This window comes from Somniosus microcephalus, unplaced genomic scaffold, assembly GCF_052327205.1.
Source record: "Somniosus microcephalus isolate GS21.2 unplaced genomic scaffold, FLI_Smic_1.0 unresolved_chr1, whole genome shotgun sequence".
NCBI lineage: Eukaryota > Metazoa > Chordata > Chondrichthyes > Squaliformes > Somniosidae > Somniosus > Somniosus microcephalus.
The window spans coordinates 90,858,889-90,877,776 of record NW_028225179.1 but is presented as its reverse complement, the minus strand read 5'-3'; the positions used below and the strand labels follow the sequence as shown (position 1 = coordinate 90,877,776).

The window sequence follows — 18,888 nt, the reverse complement described above, 5'->3', positions numbered from 1 at the left end:
CAGGCTGATACCTGGGATGCAGGAATGCCGTATGAGGAGAGATTGTGTCGATTGGGCTTATACTCACTGGAGTTTAGAAGATTAAGAGAGGATCTCATCGAAACCTATAAAATTCTGTCAGGCCTGGACAGACTAGATGCATGAAGGATGTTTCTGATAGCTGGGGAGTCCAGAACCAGGGGTCATAGTCTAAAGATAAGGGGTAAGCCATTTAGGACTGAAAGGAGGAGGAATTTCTTCACCCAGAGAGTGGTGAACCTGTGGAATTCTCTGCCACAGAGGACGGTGAAGGCCAGTTCATTAAGTATATTCAAGAAAGAGTTGGATATATTTCTTAAGGCTAAAGGGATCAATGGATATGGGGAGAAGGCAGGGACAGGGTACTGAATTTGGATGATCAGCCATGATCTCATTGAATGGGGGAGCATGCTCGAGGGCCGATTGTGGATTAATTATATTGATAAAACAGAAGCTAGGGAAGAAGCAGTAAGTAGTATAATAACTAAGGAGGACATTAATATTGTAAAACTGCACAGGACATGACAAGTACAGGACGTGGAGAAGATAGCATGGGAATGGTGGGGAGCTGCGCCAGACCAGGGCTCCATATGGAGAAAAGAGGGAAGGGTGGCGGCCCCCACGTGTATACGAAAAACACTCATGGAATTACATCACGGCATTAGCCATGCGGGGCGAAATGCCATGATCAGTAATGTATCTAGGGATTGGTGGTGGCCAGGCTTGGGACGAGACATTGCTAAATATTGTCTGCAATTCATTACATATGCCCAACATAATCCAGGAAAGGCCATTAAAATAGGAATGGCTCATCAACCACGGCCGCGAGGGCCGTGGGAGAATATCCAAATTGATTTTACGGGGTCTCTGCCAAAGCCTCGAGGAAGAAAATATTGTCTAGTGATAATAGGTTTGTTCACCCGGTGGGTGGAAGCATTCACCACCCGAAACTGCACCGCAACCACAGTAGCCCGCGTCTTAGCCACGGAGGTGATTCCCCACTGGGGCATTCCCACTCAAATAGACTCCGATCAGGGAACGCATTTCACAGGACAGGTGACGAAAGTACTATGCACTATATTGGGCATTACACAAAAATTTAACATCCCCTCCCACCCGCATATTTCGGGAATGGTAGAACAGATGAATTGGACAATAAAGACAGCCCTGAGAAAAGCCATGCAAGAAACTGGACAGGCTTGGGCTGCTATCCTGATGAGGCAAAGGGCAACCCCTAACCGGACGACAGGATTAACTCCATATGAACTTATGACTGGTCGGGCGATGCATCTGCCCAAAGGTATAATCACAGGGGGATCCGATGTGGGCCCAATACGGGATCAAATAAAAAGATATGTATCGGAATTAAGTAGATAACTTAAGGATATGAGACAGGAAGTAAGAGAACAACAGGCAGGTAGAGATGAGCAAGAGGAAATAGAGTTCCCGGCAGATCTTCCCCAAGTGGGGGAAAAAGTAATGGTTAAGGGATTACCGGGGCAGACCGTGTTCACGCCGCGGTGGTCAGGTCTATACGAAATACTGATCAGTGGTGACACGTGTGCATGTGTGGACATGAATGGAGTGGGGCGATGCAAACACTGGTCAAAATTACAGCGATGCGGGAATGGGAAGGAAAGGGAACCCGCAGTAACACAATAAAAATGGGTCACCCCGAAATGACACCATATGAAGAAAGTAAGGATTGGCGGATGCGTTATCGTTTGCCTGCCTAGGAGGGTTACTCGTGGTACTGATAATAGTCGGGGTAGTGTACCTCTTTTGCTATATATGGAAGCGCCATCATAGATGGCAGCCAGAGGAAGTGCCACCACACCTGGTGGTTGTGCTAGTAAGAATGGGCTAACTCTAACGGAGTGGTGACGACCAGCCCCTTCCTATTTTGCAGGAACAATAAGCTCGTAGAACAATGAAGTGGATTATCGTTGTTGCCCTCATCGGGATCGTGTGGCTAAATAAAAAAGTCACCTGTAACAAACAGAAAATATGTGAAACATTTTGAAGCACACCCTGCAACCAAACTAAACCATGTAACGGCACTGACGGTAGGGGCAACGGAATTTACGATGCGAGCTCTGACACGGGGTCAGGAATAGATGCTGCTGAGTGCAGTAAACCATATTTGAATACTTTGCCCGCAGTAACTTAATGCACCAATCGGACTTTGTGGCATTGTACTCCAACTACCACCCCATTAACTTGCCCAACGATGGAAGGCGGAGGCAAAGGGGGATTGGTTATAAGAAAAACACAAGATGAGATGTATTTTAGTGTAACACATAGAGTTGTTAAACTTGCCATTAATATGAGTACTTTTGAGATGCCCGCGATGTGTAACAACCACACAAAACAATTATGGAACGCCCTGTGGGTAAAACAATTAGAGGGTCCACAGGGAAAATTTATCTTACAAAGAGGTAAGAAACGGGGAATATTGGAAATGGCCGGAGCAGGGTATGCGGCCGGGTTAGCGACAGTTAATAGCTTAGATATAGAAGGAGTAAATGAGGGAGTAGAAGAACTACAAGCAAAAAATAGAGAAGTTATTAAAACAAGCCACTGGAAACAGCCAACAAATGGCACTAGCAGGAGAACCAGCGGCAAAACAATTGTTGGGGGTGCAAGAGATAGTAGCCACCATGCAAAAACAATTAATACAATTATTGATCAGCAATGCATCACAACTAACCCATAAGGCATTGGTATGCGTCATGTATGGATCATGGCTATTGTCGAATGTTCAGCATAACATGAAACAAATAAATAATGGACAGATCCCTGACTGGATTACTAATAAGGATCTGGAACCCTGGATTGACACAAATAAAAGCCTATGCAAAGGGCGTAAAATGTGACAAATATATAGGGCAGGCAATTGTCTGACCCCCATGGACTAAGGTGATAGGCTTTGTATTGACCATCCCACAACTCCCAGAAGTGGGACAGCCTCTGTATGATGTGATTAAAATAGGAGAGATACAAAGGGATTGTTGGGTTAAATATCATGAAGTCCCTACCAAGGCAATTTGGGAAGGGGGCGAAGCTAATAACCAGAAGAATGGGACCATAAGGGGGGTGGTAATGGACGGGTGCCACCACAAGGGAAGGACGTGGGTGTGCACACACACCCCACCGAGGGAGACACAGCAGAGTGTGGTTTTACCAAAACCACCAATTGCACCCTTGAGGTAGAGCCAAGGAGGATACGCCAAAGAATAACAGGACATTTTGTGTCACCACAACTGAAAAGAAATACGAATATCAAGACCTGACTTGTCCCATTCCCCAGCCAAACTTTTGTTTAAAGGACATCAATATATACACCCACCAACACCACAAGAAGAGAAAACCTGGACTACGGAACTTGATAACAAGGTTGGGGATTATGTCATACCCGAGCCCAAGGCAATTCCGAAGTTTGCCGTACAAGAAGCTTGTAAAGAAATTACAGCAGGAGCAAGAGCAGGACATTGACAAAACCTTAGTAGAAACTCCTTGTTACAATAAATTGTGGAACTGGGGATTAAATGTTAATATCTACCAGTCGATACGTATAATATCACATATATTTGTGGCAGCACAGCTAGTTTTGGTTCTTGGATACGTTTTTATGTTTTGCTCATCCTGCAGAAGACGCTGGGCAGTATGCCGCGCCCAGCGGGTAGTAAAGGTACTGGAGGAAAGCGAGAATCTGATGAGCACTGGAATTTAACCGTTGACATCGGACACCTATTCCTCCCTAACACATCAGCTGATCATCGAACAGGGGGCGGGCTGAATTGGTGTAACTTAGTTTAGTGTGGTCTCATGGGCTGGGGTAGCCATGGACCAGAGGGGGGTTTGAAGTGGATTTTTAGAAATCACACTTAGTATAAGCATAGCATTATGGGTAAGAATAAGTAGTCAATGCATTTCTGCCTGACAACAGCAAGTTAAAAGCATATAGGCTTGGCACACAGCTCAGCACGCAACCACAAACAGAGACAAAGATAGACAATGCAGAAGGAGACGTGCTAAGACACAGAAAAGAGGAAGCGACTTGACAATAACAGGTCAAAGGGACTCGCTTGACTGATACTAGCTGTTGGGAAACAGGGAAGTCACAGGGTGGGCACCTGACGGTTCGACCACAACCCAGACAGTTCATTGCATACACCGCCGATAATAGCAATATACGGTTTGAATAACAAGGTGTTGCCAAACAAGAAATGTCATGCGAAAGTATGATTCATTGTGGTTTGTAAGCTTAAATACCGGAGAACAAAGACAATCGGAGAGTCAGCCAGGAACGAGCTACAGGAGCTCTAACTGTACTCCCTGATCAGACTTCAGGTACCTCCATGGACTGTTTGTATTGTACTGTTGAATAATTTTGTGTTTTAAATAAACTGCTTGGCTCTTTACCATTTACAGACTAGTTTGCAGATTTAATTAATTTTATTGCGCCACAACATCCACCAACCTGTCTATATCCTCCTGAAGTTTATCACTATCCTCCTCACTGTTCACTATACTTGCAAGTTTTGTGTCATCTGAAAATTTTGAAATTGTGCCCTGTACACCCAAGTCTAACTCATTAATATATATCTAGAAAAGTAGTAGTCCAATAACGACCCCTGGGGAACACCAGTGTGTACCTTCCTCCAGTCTGTAAAACAACTGTTCACCACTATTCTCTGCTTCCTTTCACTTTGCCAATTCCGTATCCATGCTGCCACTGTCCGTTTCATTCCATGGGCTTCAATATTTCGGGCCAGCCTCTACTATCCATTCACTGGATTATTTTAGAATACGAAGATGCAATCCATACATTTCAGGGCTTTTATCCTCTTTCAATTTGATTAGTTATTTTATTATATCTTTTTATTTCCAATGCAGTTATCTCATTCCTAATCTCATCATCCGATGTCATGTCCACTTGTTCTATCTCCCTGGTAAATACTGAAGCAAAGTAATCATTTAATATTTCTGCCATCTCTCCATCGTTGCCTGTGATATTAGCCTGTCCATGCCTTAGTGGCCCGATTCCCAACACGACCTTCCATTCTTATTGATGTACCTGTAAAATATTTAACTATTTTGTTTTTTGTTCCTCGATAATTTAATTTCATAGTTCCTCTCATTAGTTATTAGAATTCATGTGGTATGTGAGATATATGAAATAGGTTTATTGAAAAAAAAATTAACTGTGTTTGAAATATTTTGTGGTGTCTCTCATTTCACTTTTGTGCCCAGGAGGATGCTGTGATATGGTGGATGACAGGGATTGTATGATCAGGATGTGATGAGCTCTGGAAACTGGAGTTTCATTCATGTGAATCGGAGTCTGATGAGCCTGTCATGGACAACCCGTCTGGAAGGCCGATTGTCGGTCTGCCCGCACCCTCCCTCCTGTTACTCACCCTCCTTATCCTCGACCGCCTTGTCCTCTTCCTCCTCGTCCTCCTCCTCATCCTCATCCTGCTCTGCCTCGACATCCACCTGAGGTGGTCCCACAATCCCTGCTGGTTGTAGAGCATGCAGCAGACCACCAGGAAATGGGACACCCACTCCGGCGAGTACTGGAGTGCTCCTCCAGAGCAGTTAGTGCAGAAATCCTACGGCAAATGGCTGCTGTGACCTGGTGAATGCAGACCCTCGCAGCATTTTTGGAGATGTTGGTTATGTCACCGGTGCCTGCTTGAAATGATCCACTTGCAAAGAAGTTCAATGCTGTGGTTACCTTCATGTTCACTGACAAGGCAGTGCAGGTCTTCGAGCGTGGCTCCAAGTCCGCCTTCAACCTGTCACATAGTCGTCCAATTGCCTCTTCACTGAAGCGCAGCCGCCTGATACACAGCTCCTCGGACAGCATTTCAAATGATCGCCTCTCCCTGTAAACTCTGTGGGGTGGGTAGTTGTTCCTTCTGATCAGGAGACGTTCATTGTTCCTCAATCTTCTACGGTGCTCCCTGGCATTCCTATTTCTTTGAAGCAAATACACAAATAGCATCACGGCAAAATTTCTACAACAGGGCATGTTCCTCGCTCACAGGACTGCTCCTCACACAGACGTACCTGTACGGAGTAAATGGAAAGAGTTGTTACACTTATTTTAATAAACTGAGTGCCTATAACATCAACTCGGCCTATGCCAGGAAGCATGCTTTAACGGCTTGCAAACACATCCTTCCCGCCTGATGAATATCACAGGCCTACATCTTTTTCTAAATTGCAGTTATTACATAAATACATTCATCCACGTACTGAAAGGAATACATACATAAATGCACATCCTAAATGGAAAATATACAGACATACATACAATCATACATACATACTTACTAAATATTACTGATGACAATTTCATTTTGTAAGCATTTTATTATTTTTAAAACATTAAATTTCATATTTTATAAAAATAAATTCAATGAGGCCTTGCCCACAGCCACAATTGCTCCTTCTAACTACAGTACTGAAAACCCGTTTTAAACAAAAAAAAAATTTTTAAACTTATCTCAGCCTTTCTTAAAATAACTTTCCTCCCTTTCCCAAACAGAAATAGTAGACTTTCAGAAGCTCCACGATGACAGACTTCTTCCTCCGTAGCTTCTCGATAGCTTTACTCCTGCTTCTTTCATGTGTAAGTTGTCAGGACTTACCCTCACTGAATCCATGAATGAAATCGACGAAGTGCTCTGCGCACGCGCTGCCTGTGCAGTCGCACGCGCTGTGCCTCTGAACCTCTTCGTTCAGAGGACTGGAAATGCCGGTTTTCTCCGCATGCGCTGTGCAGGCTGAAAACCGGCATTTCCTCCGGCCAGACGCGTGAGTACCCCGACCGTACTCATGCGTTCAGAGACGAATTACTGGGCCCTTGGCCCAGAAATTCGGGTCCCAACGCGTGAGTACGGACGGAGTACTCACGCATGGACCCGATCGAAGTGTCAGTTTCTTGCATGCACTACGCATGCATGGGAAACAAGCATTTCCGATCCTCTGAACCAAGGGGTTCAGAGGTTGAACGCGTGCGCGCAGGAGTCTGCGTGTGCGCGTTGAACTTCCTCTTTTGTTACAGGTTTGCCCGAGTGTGAAGGCCTCTACTTTTGCACATTTAAAAACCAGACGTAAGGACTTCATTTTAAAAGGTAAGTGGTCAATTAATTAAAATTAGAACATTTTTTCCACAGGTTTATTATTTTTAAATACTTTACAGTAAGGTAAGTGTATTTTTAGCCCCGATTTTTTATAAAATTATTTTTTTCAAAAATTTGAATTATTGTTTAAAATAGTGATTTAATGTTATTTGTAGTTGATTTAAATAGTGTGAGATTTATTTTGAATTTATTTTAATGTTAAGTATTGTTTTGGGCGCCCGGAGTTTTCATGAGTTGGAAAGTTCTTTCTGTCAAACTCATGAATGGACTTTTCCCTCCTCCCACATGTTGCCCAGTGCTCACATGATCCCAGCCGATGCATCGCACTAACTACGCCGCTGGATCACGCAAGCACAGCGCGCCGAGCTGGACCCGGCCACAGAGAGGAAATCCACGCAGGCCCAGTCCTCAACTGCCGGCGCACTAGGTAAGTGTAGGTCGGGGGCTTGCACCTACGGGAAGCCCCCGACACGAATTTCAGGGCCATTGTCCAACTGGGAGCGGCTCCGGGCGCCCTTCTGGTGCATGCAGCCGGCCAGCAGCATGTAAACAAGGCTGAAAGCCGAACCTCATCTAGGATTTCTTGTGCGTAGAACTTATTTTTGTCGCAACTCTGTAACTTTTCTGCATATTTATACCACATCTATAGACGTAATTGTATACTTTGGTCTTTACCACCTGGTCAGTTTGTGTCATCTTGGTGGAGCGCAGAGTGGTGCGGGGGAGACAATGGGAATGTAATTTGGTTAAAATGGGCTGCCAATTTGCTATCGCCAGGTTTACGCCACTGCCTAAGACCATTTTCACACCCCATTGTCACTAATATTCTGATTTGGGACAGGATCAATGAGTTCTACAACTGCTACTGGTTATGGAAAACCATGGGCGTATGTTTTGGAGCCAGGTGAGGTCATTGATCTCATGCAACTACTCGGTAATAGAGCTTATAGAGCAACCTGAAGCGCTTGATTCTGAAACAGTGTAATATATGTTGCTTTAAACTGGAATCAGTTAGTGTTCTGAGGCAGCAAAGCAAAATGAGACAAGTGCCACCAAAGCATGTCGAGCTACTGCTGCGCTGTTGTAATTCTAAATCCAAGTGGTCATTTGTCCGGGAAGCATGGGGTAGATTTTATTCTGTACATCTGGGGTGTTCTGTATCGCCTCGGCCAAACACAAAAAGCCAAATCCTCCGTGGAGGAGAGGGTTCCATAAAAAACAGCGGATTGTCCTCCATTATTGTCAAAGGAAGAAAATGCGTCGGCTCTGCTAACACCTGCGGTCATAGCTGCCAGATATTCCTTTCTACAAAGTTGGGTAGAACGACGCTATTGTGTCTCCCTCTCAATCCCCGTCTGATGTTAAGTTCCATTGACTTCAGCAGAACTCCACATCAAGCGAGGAGTATAACAGGCAGCCGATGCACTACCTCCTGTTTAGTGCCGAAGTTTAATGATAAATCTTTCTCAATTTTCCTGTGCATGGTAGAAATAGCGTGACTGCAACATTATCAGCCACGTAGTAGCGGTCAAAATTACCCTCTTTGCAAATGGTCCTTTCTTCTGGCATGATAAACCAAGAAAAAAATAATTCAAATCAATATGAGACTTGAACACATCTGTTGGCAGATTTTTTTAAGTTTGTTATTTATGAAAACTGGAGGAGAGAGAAATACAGTGTCATACATCAAGTGCAAAAGAGGGAAAAGATAGATTGCGAGAAGGTAATTATATAGGTTGTCCTTATAGTCACAGGGATTTACAATGCTATGTTTGTACAAGCTACAGTTCCCAAACGTAAGATTACACTCCTGACAGAGATTTGGATCAGAGATCTTTAAAAAAGGTGGTAGAGAGAAAACGGGGAATTATAGACCGGTAAGCATGACATCGGTAGTGGGGAAAATTCTAGAGTCCATTATAAAAGATGTAATAGCAGAGCACTTGGAAAACAGTGACAGGATCGGACAAAGTCAACATGGATTTACAAAAGGTAAATCATGCTTGACTAATCCACTGGAATTTTTTGATGATGTAACTGGTAGGATGGATAAGGGAGAACCAGTGGATGTGGTGTATTTGGACTTACAGAAGGCTTTCGATAAGGTCCCGCATAAGAGATTTGCGTGAAAAGTTAAAGCACATGGGATTGGGGGTAAGGTACTGAATGGATAGAGAACTGGTTGGCGGACAGAAAGCAAAGAGTTGGAATAAACGGGTCTTTTTCCGAGTGGCAGGCAGTGACTCGTGGGGAACCGCGGGAATTGATGCTATGACCCCAGCTAGTCACAATATATATTAATGATCTAGACGAGGGAACCAGATGTAATATCTCTACGTTTGCAGACTACACAAAGCTGGGTGGGCATGTGTGCTGTCAGGAGGATGCAGAGAAACTCCAGTATGATTTGGACAGGTTGGGTGATTGGGTAGATGCATAGCAGATGCAGTATAATGTGGATAAATGCGAGGTTATCCACTTTGGTGGCAAAAACAGGAAGACAGATTATTATCTGAATGGTAATTGATTGGGAAAAGGGGAAGTGCAACGAGACCTGGGTGTCCTTGTGCACCAGTCGCTGAAGGTACGCATGCAGGTGCAGCAGGCGGTTAAGAATGCAAATTGTATGTTGGCCTTCATAGCAAGAGGATTCGAGTACAGGAGTAAAGATGTCTTGCTGCAGTTGTACAGGGCCTTGGTGAGACCACACCTTGAGTATTGTGTGCAGTTTTGGTCACCTTATCTGAGGAAGGATGTTCTTGCCATGGAGGGAGTGCAGCAAAGATTCACCAGACTGATACCTGGGATGGCAGGAATGACGTATGCAGAGAGATTGGGTCGATTAGGCTTATATTCGCTCGAGTTTAGAAGAATGAGAGGGGATCTCATTGAAACTTATAAAATTCTAACAGGACCAGACAGACTAGATGCAGGAAGCATTTTCCTGATGGCGGGGGTGTCCAGAACCAGGTGTTACAGTCTAATGATAAGGGTAAGCCATTTACGATTGAGATGAGGAGGAATTTCTACACCCAGAGAGTGGTTAACCTGTCGAATTCTCCACCACAGAAGGCAGTTGAGGCCAATTCATTAAATATATTCAAGAAGGAGTTAGATATATTTCTTAAGGCTAAAGTGATCAAGGGATACGGGGAGAAAGCAGGGACAGGGTACTGAATTTGGATGATCGGTCATGATCTCATTAAATGGAAGAACACGCTCGAGGGACCGTATGGCCTACTCCTGCTCCTATCTTCTATGTATCTATGAGACAACAGCTGTTGTTTTTTATAATATTCAGCTCAGCCGGGACGCCAAAGAACGTTTTTATGTCGTCAAATGGGGGTCAATATTGATACTTGTATTCAAATACACAGTTTGAAATACATCTGGGAGAAATGTTGAGAAATAATTTAAGGAGAGTTTCTCATGTAGCTGCAGCTATCTGGGGGTAGAAATCTTTGGGTGGAATGACACGGGCTGCCTGTTAGCTGCCGCTCCCAATATTCAGCTCCATTGGTCTAAGAAACTGGATATCGAGCAGGCAGATAATGGGTGGCCCGCGCATTACCACCCAAGACAATCCTCGACCTGTTTGCAAAGTACAGTCATTCCTTCCAGTGCCACGCTTGATATTAACAGCTATTGCACATTATGAATAAACTAAATTTCAAATGCTCTTTTAAAGGTTTGCATCTGAGGCAAACCAGCGTTCACTTATCTAAGAATTCCTGATATATCATAACATTCCCTCTCCCATGCTCAGGCACCTCATGTCGCTCGTCATTTAACTGGTTACTTTGATGTAAGTGATTCGGAAGGTACATACTTGGGCACAATCCATAATAAAATGTTGTCATTATATTGTGCAGAGAAAACAATGCATAACTGAGAAATCTTCCTTTGTTGGTCACTTGCTGAGGAAAATCACTTCACCTGCTTCCAGAAGACAAAACGATAGAATATTGAAGTCAAAATCGTGTCCGCACTCCGAAACCTACATTGCGTGATTATTGAGAATATTTGCAATGAGGAGATACTGGGCTACATTTTTAATCTGATGACTGGCTTAGGACTGACGTTGAGTTTGGGCGGCCCGCTTTGATCTGTTAGTGGATCCACTGTGCCGGTTTAATGGAAAAACCATTAGGAAGCTATACCACGATGTGTATGGAGGGACAGGGATAAGAAAATCCACCGCTCTTCTTGGATTGTTTGCACCGAACTGGACATTCTATTTTGTTGAACTGAATGGAAATAAAATAGAGGGCCGATTCAATTGCGGCCGCCAGTTGGAAAATCCAATTTTTGGATAGGTGGGAAGTTGAAAATCCAACCATGTCATTCACTGCAGCTTAAAGGCCCAGAAATTCAGGTCCCACGGGTGAGTACGCACTGGGTACTCACCCGTAGGCCCAACAATAGTGGCCGTTTCGTGCATGCACTGCGCATGCGCGGGAAACCGGAACTTCCGTTCTCTTAAAGGAAGGGGTTCAGAGGTCGAGTGCATGCGCCACAGAGGCAGGGCATGCGCCTTGGAACTTACGTTTTTTTTGCAGGTTTCCCCGGGAGTGTAAGTCTCCAGGAGCTACACTTTTAAAAAGCAGGCGCAAGGCTTGCTTTTAACAAGGTAAGTGGTGAATTAATTAAAATTAAAACATTTTTTCCACAGGTTTATTATTTTTAAATACTTTAAACAAAGGTAAGTTTATTTTAGCCCCGTTAGAAAATGTAATTAATTATTTCAAAAATTTAAATTATTGTTTAAAATAGTTATTTTATGTAATTTATAGTTATTTTTAAAATGTGATGTTTTTTAAAATTTATTTGAAGTTTTAGTTATGTTTTGGGGTTTATAGTATTTATAGTTTTGACAGCTCTTCCTGTCAATTTTATGAATGGGCATTCCCTGCTACCATTGGCTCTTCATGGCCCACGTGATCCCAGAGGACGCTTCAAACTAACTGCGCCCCTGGGATACGCAAGCACTGCGCGCCGGCAGTTGGAGCAGGCGCAGTATCAGAAGACCACACGGGCCCACAGCACAACGGCTGGTGCGCTAGGTAAGTGTAGGCTGGAGGCTTGCAACTGTGGGAAGCCTCCGACCCGAATTTCTGGGCCATTATCTTTTGAAGCAACTCAGAATATGTTAGCAATGTGTATCCATAAAGGAATGTATCTTTGCAGAATTACTAGGCTTATCCGCTAGATTGGGACAAATAAAGAGTGAGATTTGAGTGATAAGAAAACATTCCATGAATTCCTACAAATATCTGTCGACTGATCATCCTGTCACAGCAAGGAGAGTTAGTAATTGAATTTCCTCTTTCGTGCAGCTAATTTGGTGACAATCATTATTCTCTCCCGTGGAAAGTGTGGTTTCTCCAAATGCATCACCGGTTACCTGGTGGCCATGGCAGTGGCCGATCTAATGGTCCTGATATTTGATGTAATTCTGTATGAGATTAACGTTGCCTATTTCCCATATTCATTCCTGAATTACACTCCGATTTGTAGTCTCAATCACGCCCTGTTTTATGTTTCCATTGATTGCTCTGTCAGGCTAACAGTGGCTTTCACCTTTGATCAATTTCTCGCTATTTGTTACCAAACGTTCTGAACAAAATATTGCACTGAAAAAACTGCGGCTGTGGTGAGAGCAGTGGTGTGTTTCTTAAACCTAGTAGAAAATTTTCCAATCTACTTTGTATTTGAACCTCGGGCAAAAATTGACAATATACCATGGTTCTGCTATGTAAAATCAAGCTTTTAATATATGGGATGTAGGAACTGGGGTTCCTAGCCGAGGAATTGAGATCGACTCAGAAAATCAAAAACAATAAAATTTAATGAACAAATGAAGCTGTACAGGAAACTGTAGGATACAATGCAAATAGGTCTGGTCTGCTTGAAAGCCTCTCTGGAAAACTGCTAGAGGGTTCCGAGCTCAACTGCTAGCAGGTTCCGAGCTCAACTGCTAGAAGGTTCTGAGCTCTACTGCTAGAAGTTTCTGAGCTCTGACGTCATGACGTCATGATGTTCTTCCCGCCATTGAGAGATCACGTGACGGACGGCATGACGTCATCACGCAGAGTACAGGAAAGAAGCCCTAGTACAGTTAACAGATACATTAAAGATGCAGCCCCCAGCTGTACTACATTGCTGTAAAAGGAATTATATACAATTGTCCGTAATCCTCTGGTGTTTCCGCCACATGCGCCCCCCCAGAATTGCTTTTAACAGAGAAGGTAAAGCGAGAAGGGGGTCTGACAAGTCTGTCTGGCCGACTGCGATAACCCGGCAGCTGGAACGGAGCACTAGAAGATGAACTGGCAGTTGGCTGTGGTTGGGATAATGCCGCAGGTGGAGGAGAAGAAGAGGCCGGCTGTGGTTGACCCGGTGAGGCGGGCACTGGTGACTCGGCGGATGACTGTGGCTGTACTGGACCGGCAGTCGATGGTGGACGACCACAACGAGGCAGCTGAGCGGTGATGACTGGTTCGATCAGATCCAGATGCACCGGTTTCAACCGGTCGATGGAGACATGGTCAGGCTTACCGCCGACGTCGATTGTGAAGGACTTGTCAGCTGACGAGATGACATGGAACGGACCTGTGTAAGGCAGTTTGAGTGGGCTTTTGTGAGCATCCTGCCAAATGAACACCTATTCTGCGCTCTTAAGATCCACCGGGACATGGGAGCGCTGCAGGTCATGATGCGTCATAGGCACTGGGATGAAATTCCTAGCCACTTCCTGGTGGCTGACGAGCTGCTGAGCTGGGGACCAGGGTTCCGTGTGAGGAGGAAGAAAATCACCAGGCACTCTGACTGGTTGGCCGTAAACCAGCTCTGCTGAAGAAGAATGCAAGTCGTCCTTAGGCACCGTGCGAAGACCTAACAGCACCCAAGGGAGCCTGTCCACCCAACTAGGCCCACAGACACTTGTACGCAATGCGGCTTTAAGGGACCTGTGGAATCTTTCACACAGACCGTTCGCCTGTGGATGGTAGGCGGCGGTACGATGAAGCTTGGTGCCCAAACCTTGAGCTACGGCGCTCCAAAGCTCAGAGATAAATTGAGGCCCCCGGTCGGAGGTGATGTCAGCCGGTACCCCGAACCGAGCTACCCACGACGAGATGAATGCTCTGGAGATGTCTGCCGCTGTGGTGGCAACCAAAGGAAATGCCTCTGGCCAACTGGTGGTGCAGTCTACCATGGTGAGGAGGTGAGTGTACCCGCGAGAGGAAGGGAGAGGACCAACCAGGTCCATGTGCCCATGGTCGAATCGACGTTCCGGAACCAGAAAAGTGGCGACTGGGGCCTTAACATGGCGTTGTATCTTGGACTTCTGGCAAATCACGCAGGTATTGGTCCAGTCACGGATGTCGAGATGCATGCACTTCCAGACGAATTTCTTTGCCATGAGTCATTGTGACATTCTCATGCCAGGGTGTGACAACCCGTGGATAGTGTCGAAAATTCTCCTGCGCCATTCGACTGGAACGATTGGACGTGGGATGCCCATCGAGATGTCACACAGGAGTGTGGTCCCTGTGGCCTGTAAACTGACATCAGCCACTTGTAAGCTGGAAGGTGCGGTCCGTTATACCTGCACTTAAGGGTCTGCCTTCTGTTCTTTTGCCAAACCAAAATAGTCAACTCCCAGGGGTATTGCGTGGAGCTGGGCACGGGAGAGACTATCCACCACCAGGTTGCCTTTGCCCGAGACATGTTGTATGTCGGTTGTAAATTCAGACATGTACGTAAGATGACGTTGTTGCCGTGCCGACCATGGTTCCGCTGTCTTGGCCACTGCAAAAGTAAGTGGCTTGTGGTCTACAAAAGCCGTGAATGGGCGTCCTTCCAGTAGGAAGCGAAAATGGTGGATGGCCAGAAACAATGCCAACAACTCCCTATCAAAAGTACTATACTTGCGTTCATTCTTCCGCAATTGGTGGCTGAAGAAAGCCAGTGGTTGCCATGTGCCATCGACCCACTGCTCCTATACTGCCCTGATGGCATAATCAGATGCGTCGGTGGTAAGGGCAATGGTTACTCCCGGAAGGGGATGTGCGTTCTTAGTGTCGAGGAAAGCCTGGTCCATCGGGGTGTCCAATCGATCGGGTCTTTGCCCAATTTACCTCTCAGGGCCTCGTACAAAGGTTGCAACAACAAGGCCGCCTTGGGGACGAACCGATGATAAATATTGACCATTCCCAGAAATTCCTGGAGGGCCCTGACAGTCTGAGAAAGAGGGAACGAAGTGACTGCTTCCACCTTCGTGGCCAGCGGGACGGCGCCTTCTGAGGTGAATCTGTGTCACAGGAAATCATTGCTGTGCAACCCAAACTGGCACTTGGCCGGGTTGATAATAAGGCCATGTTGGCTGAGACGAGAAAAAAGGGTACGCAAGTGCGTAATGTGTTCTTTCGTTCTGTTACTGGCCATAAGGATGTTGTCTAGGTAGACGAAGATGAACGGCAGATCGCGCAACACGGAATCCATGAGAAGTTGGAAGGCTTGTGCTGCATTCTTCAGCCAAAACGGCATACAAAGAAACTCAAAGAGCCCAAAAGGTGTGATGATGGCAGTTTTGGGGATGTCCTCAGGATGCACGGGCACTTGATGGTAGCCTCGGACGAAGTCTACTTTGGAAAAGATGGAATTCCCTGCCAGATGGGCCCAAAAATCCTGAACGTGCGGAATTGGGTACCGATCCGGTGTGGTAGACTCATTCAGGCATCTGTAGTCGCTGCATGGTCGCCATCCACCGCCCGGCTTAGGAACAATGTGTAATGGCGAGGACCAAGGACTTTTTGAACGTCGAATACCGGTGGTTTGAGGTAGGTTTTTTTTTTGGTGAGAAATTGCAGGGCGGACAGCAATTTCTGGCCTTCGCGCTGAAACGAGCGTGTTATGCATACCAGCCTGCAGGAGGAGGAGTTGGATTCGCTCTTGTATTCGCTGCTCACAATGCGGTCTCCTCTACATTGGGGAGACGAAACGCAGATTGGGTGGCCGCTTTGCGGAACACCTCCACTCAGACCGTAAGGGTGACCCTGAGCTTCTGGTCACCTGTCACTTTAATTCACTGCTTCACTCCCACTCTGATCTCTCTGTCCTCGGGCTATGGCATTGCAGCAATGATGCTCAACATAAGCTCGAGGAACAGCACCTTAACTTTCGATTGGGCACTTTGCAGCCTGCCAGACTCAACATTGAGTTTAATAATTTCAGATAATTATCCCTGCCCCCATTTTTCATGCAGTATGATTTTTGCCATTCCCATTTGCAACATTTTATCTTTCCTGCCTCTTACAAAAGCACAGGGTGTTCTTTCTATTCCTTCCTCCCCTCCGAACGACCCCCCCCCCGTCTCTGCACCTGCTTAATATCTGTTACATCTCCAGCTTTTTCCAGTTCTGATGAAGGGTCCCAGACCTGAAACGTTAACTCTGTTTCTCTCTCCACGGATGCTGCCTGGCCTGCTGAGTATTTCCAGCATTTTCTGTTGTTATTTCAGATTTCCAGCATCCGCAGTATTTTGCTATTACATTAGGAACTGGGGTTCCTGGCCAAAGAATTGAGATCGACTCAGAAAATCAAAAACAATAAAATTTAATGAACAAACGAAGCTGTAAAGGAAACTGTAGGATACAATGCAAATAGGTCTGGTCTGCTTGAAAGCCTCTCTGGAAAACTGCTAGAAGGTTCTGAGCTCAACTGCTAGCAGGTTCCGAGCTCAACTGCTAGCAGGTTCCGAGCTCAACTGCTAGAAGGTTCCGAGCTCTACTGCTAGAAGGTTCCGAGCTCTGACGTCATGATGTCATCACGTTCTTCCCACCGTTGAGAGATCACGTGATGGACGGCACGATGTCATCACACAGAGTACAGGAAAGAAGCCCTAGTACATTTAACAGATACATTAAAGGTGCAGCCCCCAGCTGTACTACATTGCTGTAAAAGGAATTATATACAATTGTCCGTAGTCCTCTAGTGGTTCCACCACAGGTAGCATTTTTGTGATTGGAAACCATTTTAACCCCATTTGCACCATTAGTGTTGATCGTACTGCTCAATGCCCTGACCATCAGGCACATTGTACTGGCCAATAGAGTGAGGAGGGAACTCCGAGGAAACAACAATGTTAAGAATCACACTGATCCAGAGACGGAGAACTGAAGGAAATCCATCATTTTACTGCTCGCTATATCTGGCAGTTTTATACTGTTATGGATGATAAATTTCGTAATTTTCATATGTGTGCAATTTACAGATACTCAATTTATGGAAGCAGATTACAATGACTCTGTCACCATTGCGGAACAATCCGGGTATATGCTGAGGTGTTTGAGTGCTTGCACAAACACGTTTATTTATGCAGTGTCACAGAGCAAATTCAGAGAGGAATTAAAGAGTGTGATTTGGCGTCCCCTGGCTCTCATTAATAATTTAGTCAAATAAGTTAAATGGCTTCACAGAACTAAAATTCAATTACCTTCATCGGAAGCGAGCAGAAGTTGTTCAATTGTCATCTGCAAACAGGAATCTCTAAAGGAAATGGAAGCTGCCATCTGTTCCCTTTAATCGATGTCATATTATAAGAGATTAAAACTGCTTGGAGCATTATTAACTTTTGCCGTTAGTGTAAGACAGGCGTTGTCGGATCTGAATTAAAAGTAAGAATTTTTCAGATCCGTAATAAAATCAATTAGACAAACATATCTGTTGCATTTCCTGATCTAAACCCAACACCGATTTCCTTAACATATCCTTCAATAGTTAACTGTTGAAACAGCTATCTATTCCCATCAAAGGATTCATTTTGTAAATGAGCCCCCAGGCAATTGATTCTTTCAGTGAAAATATCTTGCCTGAGCTGCCATTTTTTTCCCAAATTGAGAATTGGCAGCTTTATTTCACATTTTATACTAACGATTTAGACTTTGGAATCAAAAACACAATTTCTAAATTTGTGGATTCCACCAAATTGAAGGGCTAGGTTCGTCAATTCTGAAGCGAACTGCAACAAATTGCAAGAAGACATTAATCAACTTGCAGAATTGGCATACAATTGGCAAATTAATTTTAACATAGCTAAGTGTGAGGTATCACATTTTGGTAAGGATATTTAACCACATATTACTTGGACAATTAAATCTAAATTGTGTAGTGGAGCAAAGGTATCAGGGAGTACAAAAACCCAAATCACTAAGAGTTGCAACACAGGTCAATAAGGCCATTAGAAAAGCAAACCAAACATTAGGGGTTATTTCCTGGGGGATAAAATTGAAAAAGTAGTGAAAGTATGTTAAACTTGTATCGAACCTTGATTAGACAACCCTTTGAGTTCTGGGTACAGTTATGGTCATCATATTATGAAAAAGGATATAAAGGCACTGGAGAATGTGCAAAATCACAATACAAGGATGATACCAGATCTGCGCGGTTATACATATCAGGAAAGGGTGAACAGGCTCTTGAAAAGCAGTTACATAATAGAGGTCTTTGAAATTATGCAACATTTTGATAGAGTAGAGAGAGAGAGAAAATCCACTTGTGGGGAAGAGCAAAACTAAAGGCAGTCGTCATAAGATAGTCAGCAAGAAATCAAACAGGGAATTCAGATTAATGATCTAGACGAGGGAACTAGATGTAATATCTCCAAATTTGCAGATGACACAAAGCTGGGTGGGCGTGTGTGCTGTGAGGA

General features: G+C 44.7%; 1 pseudogene; it reads left to right on the top strand.

The window, feature by feature from the left end:
* Positions 1-1,149: 1,149 nt before the first annotated feature.
* LOC147095590 (uncharacterized) lies at positions 1,150-17,639 on the top strand (annotated as a pseudogene).
* Positions 17,640-18,888: the final 1,249 nt, after the last annotated feature.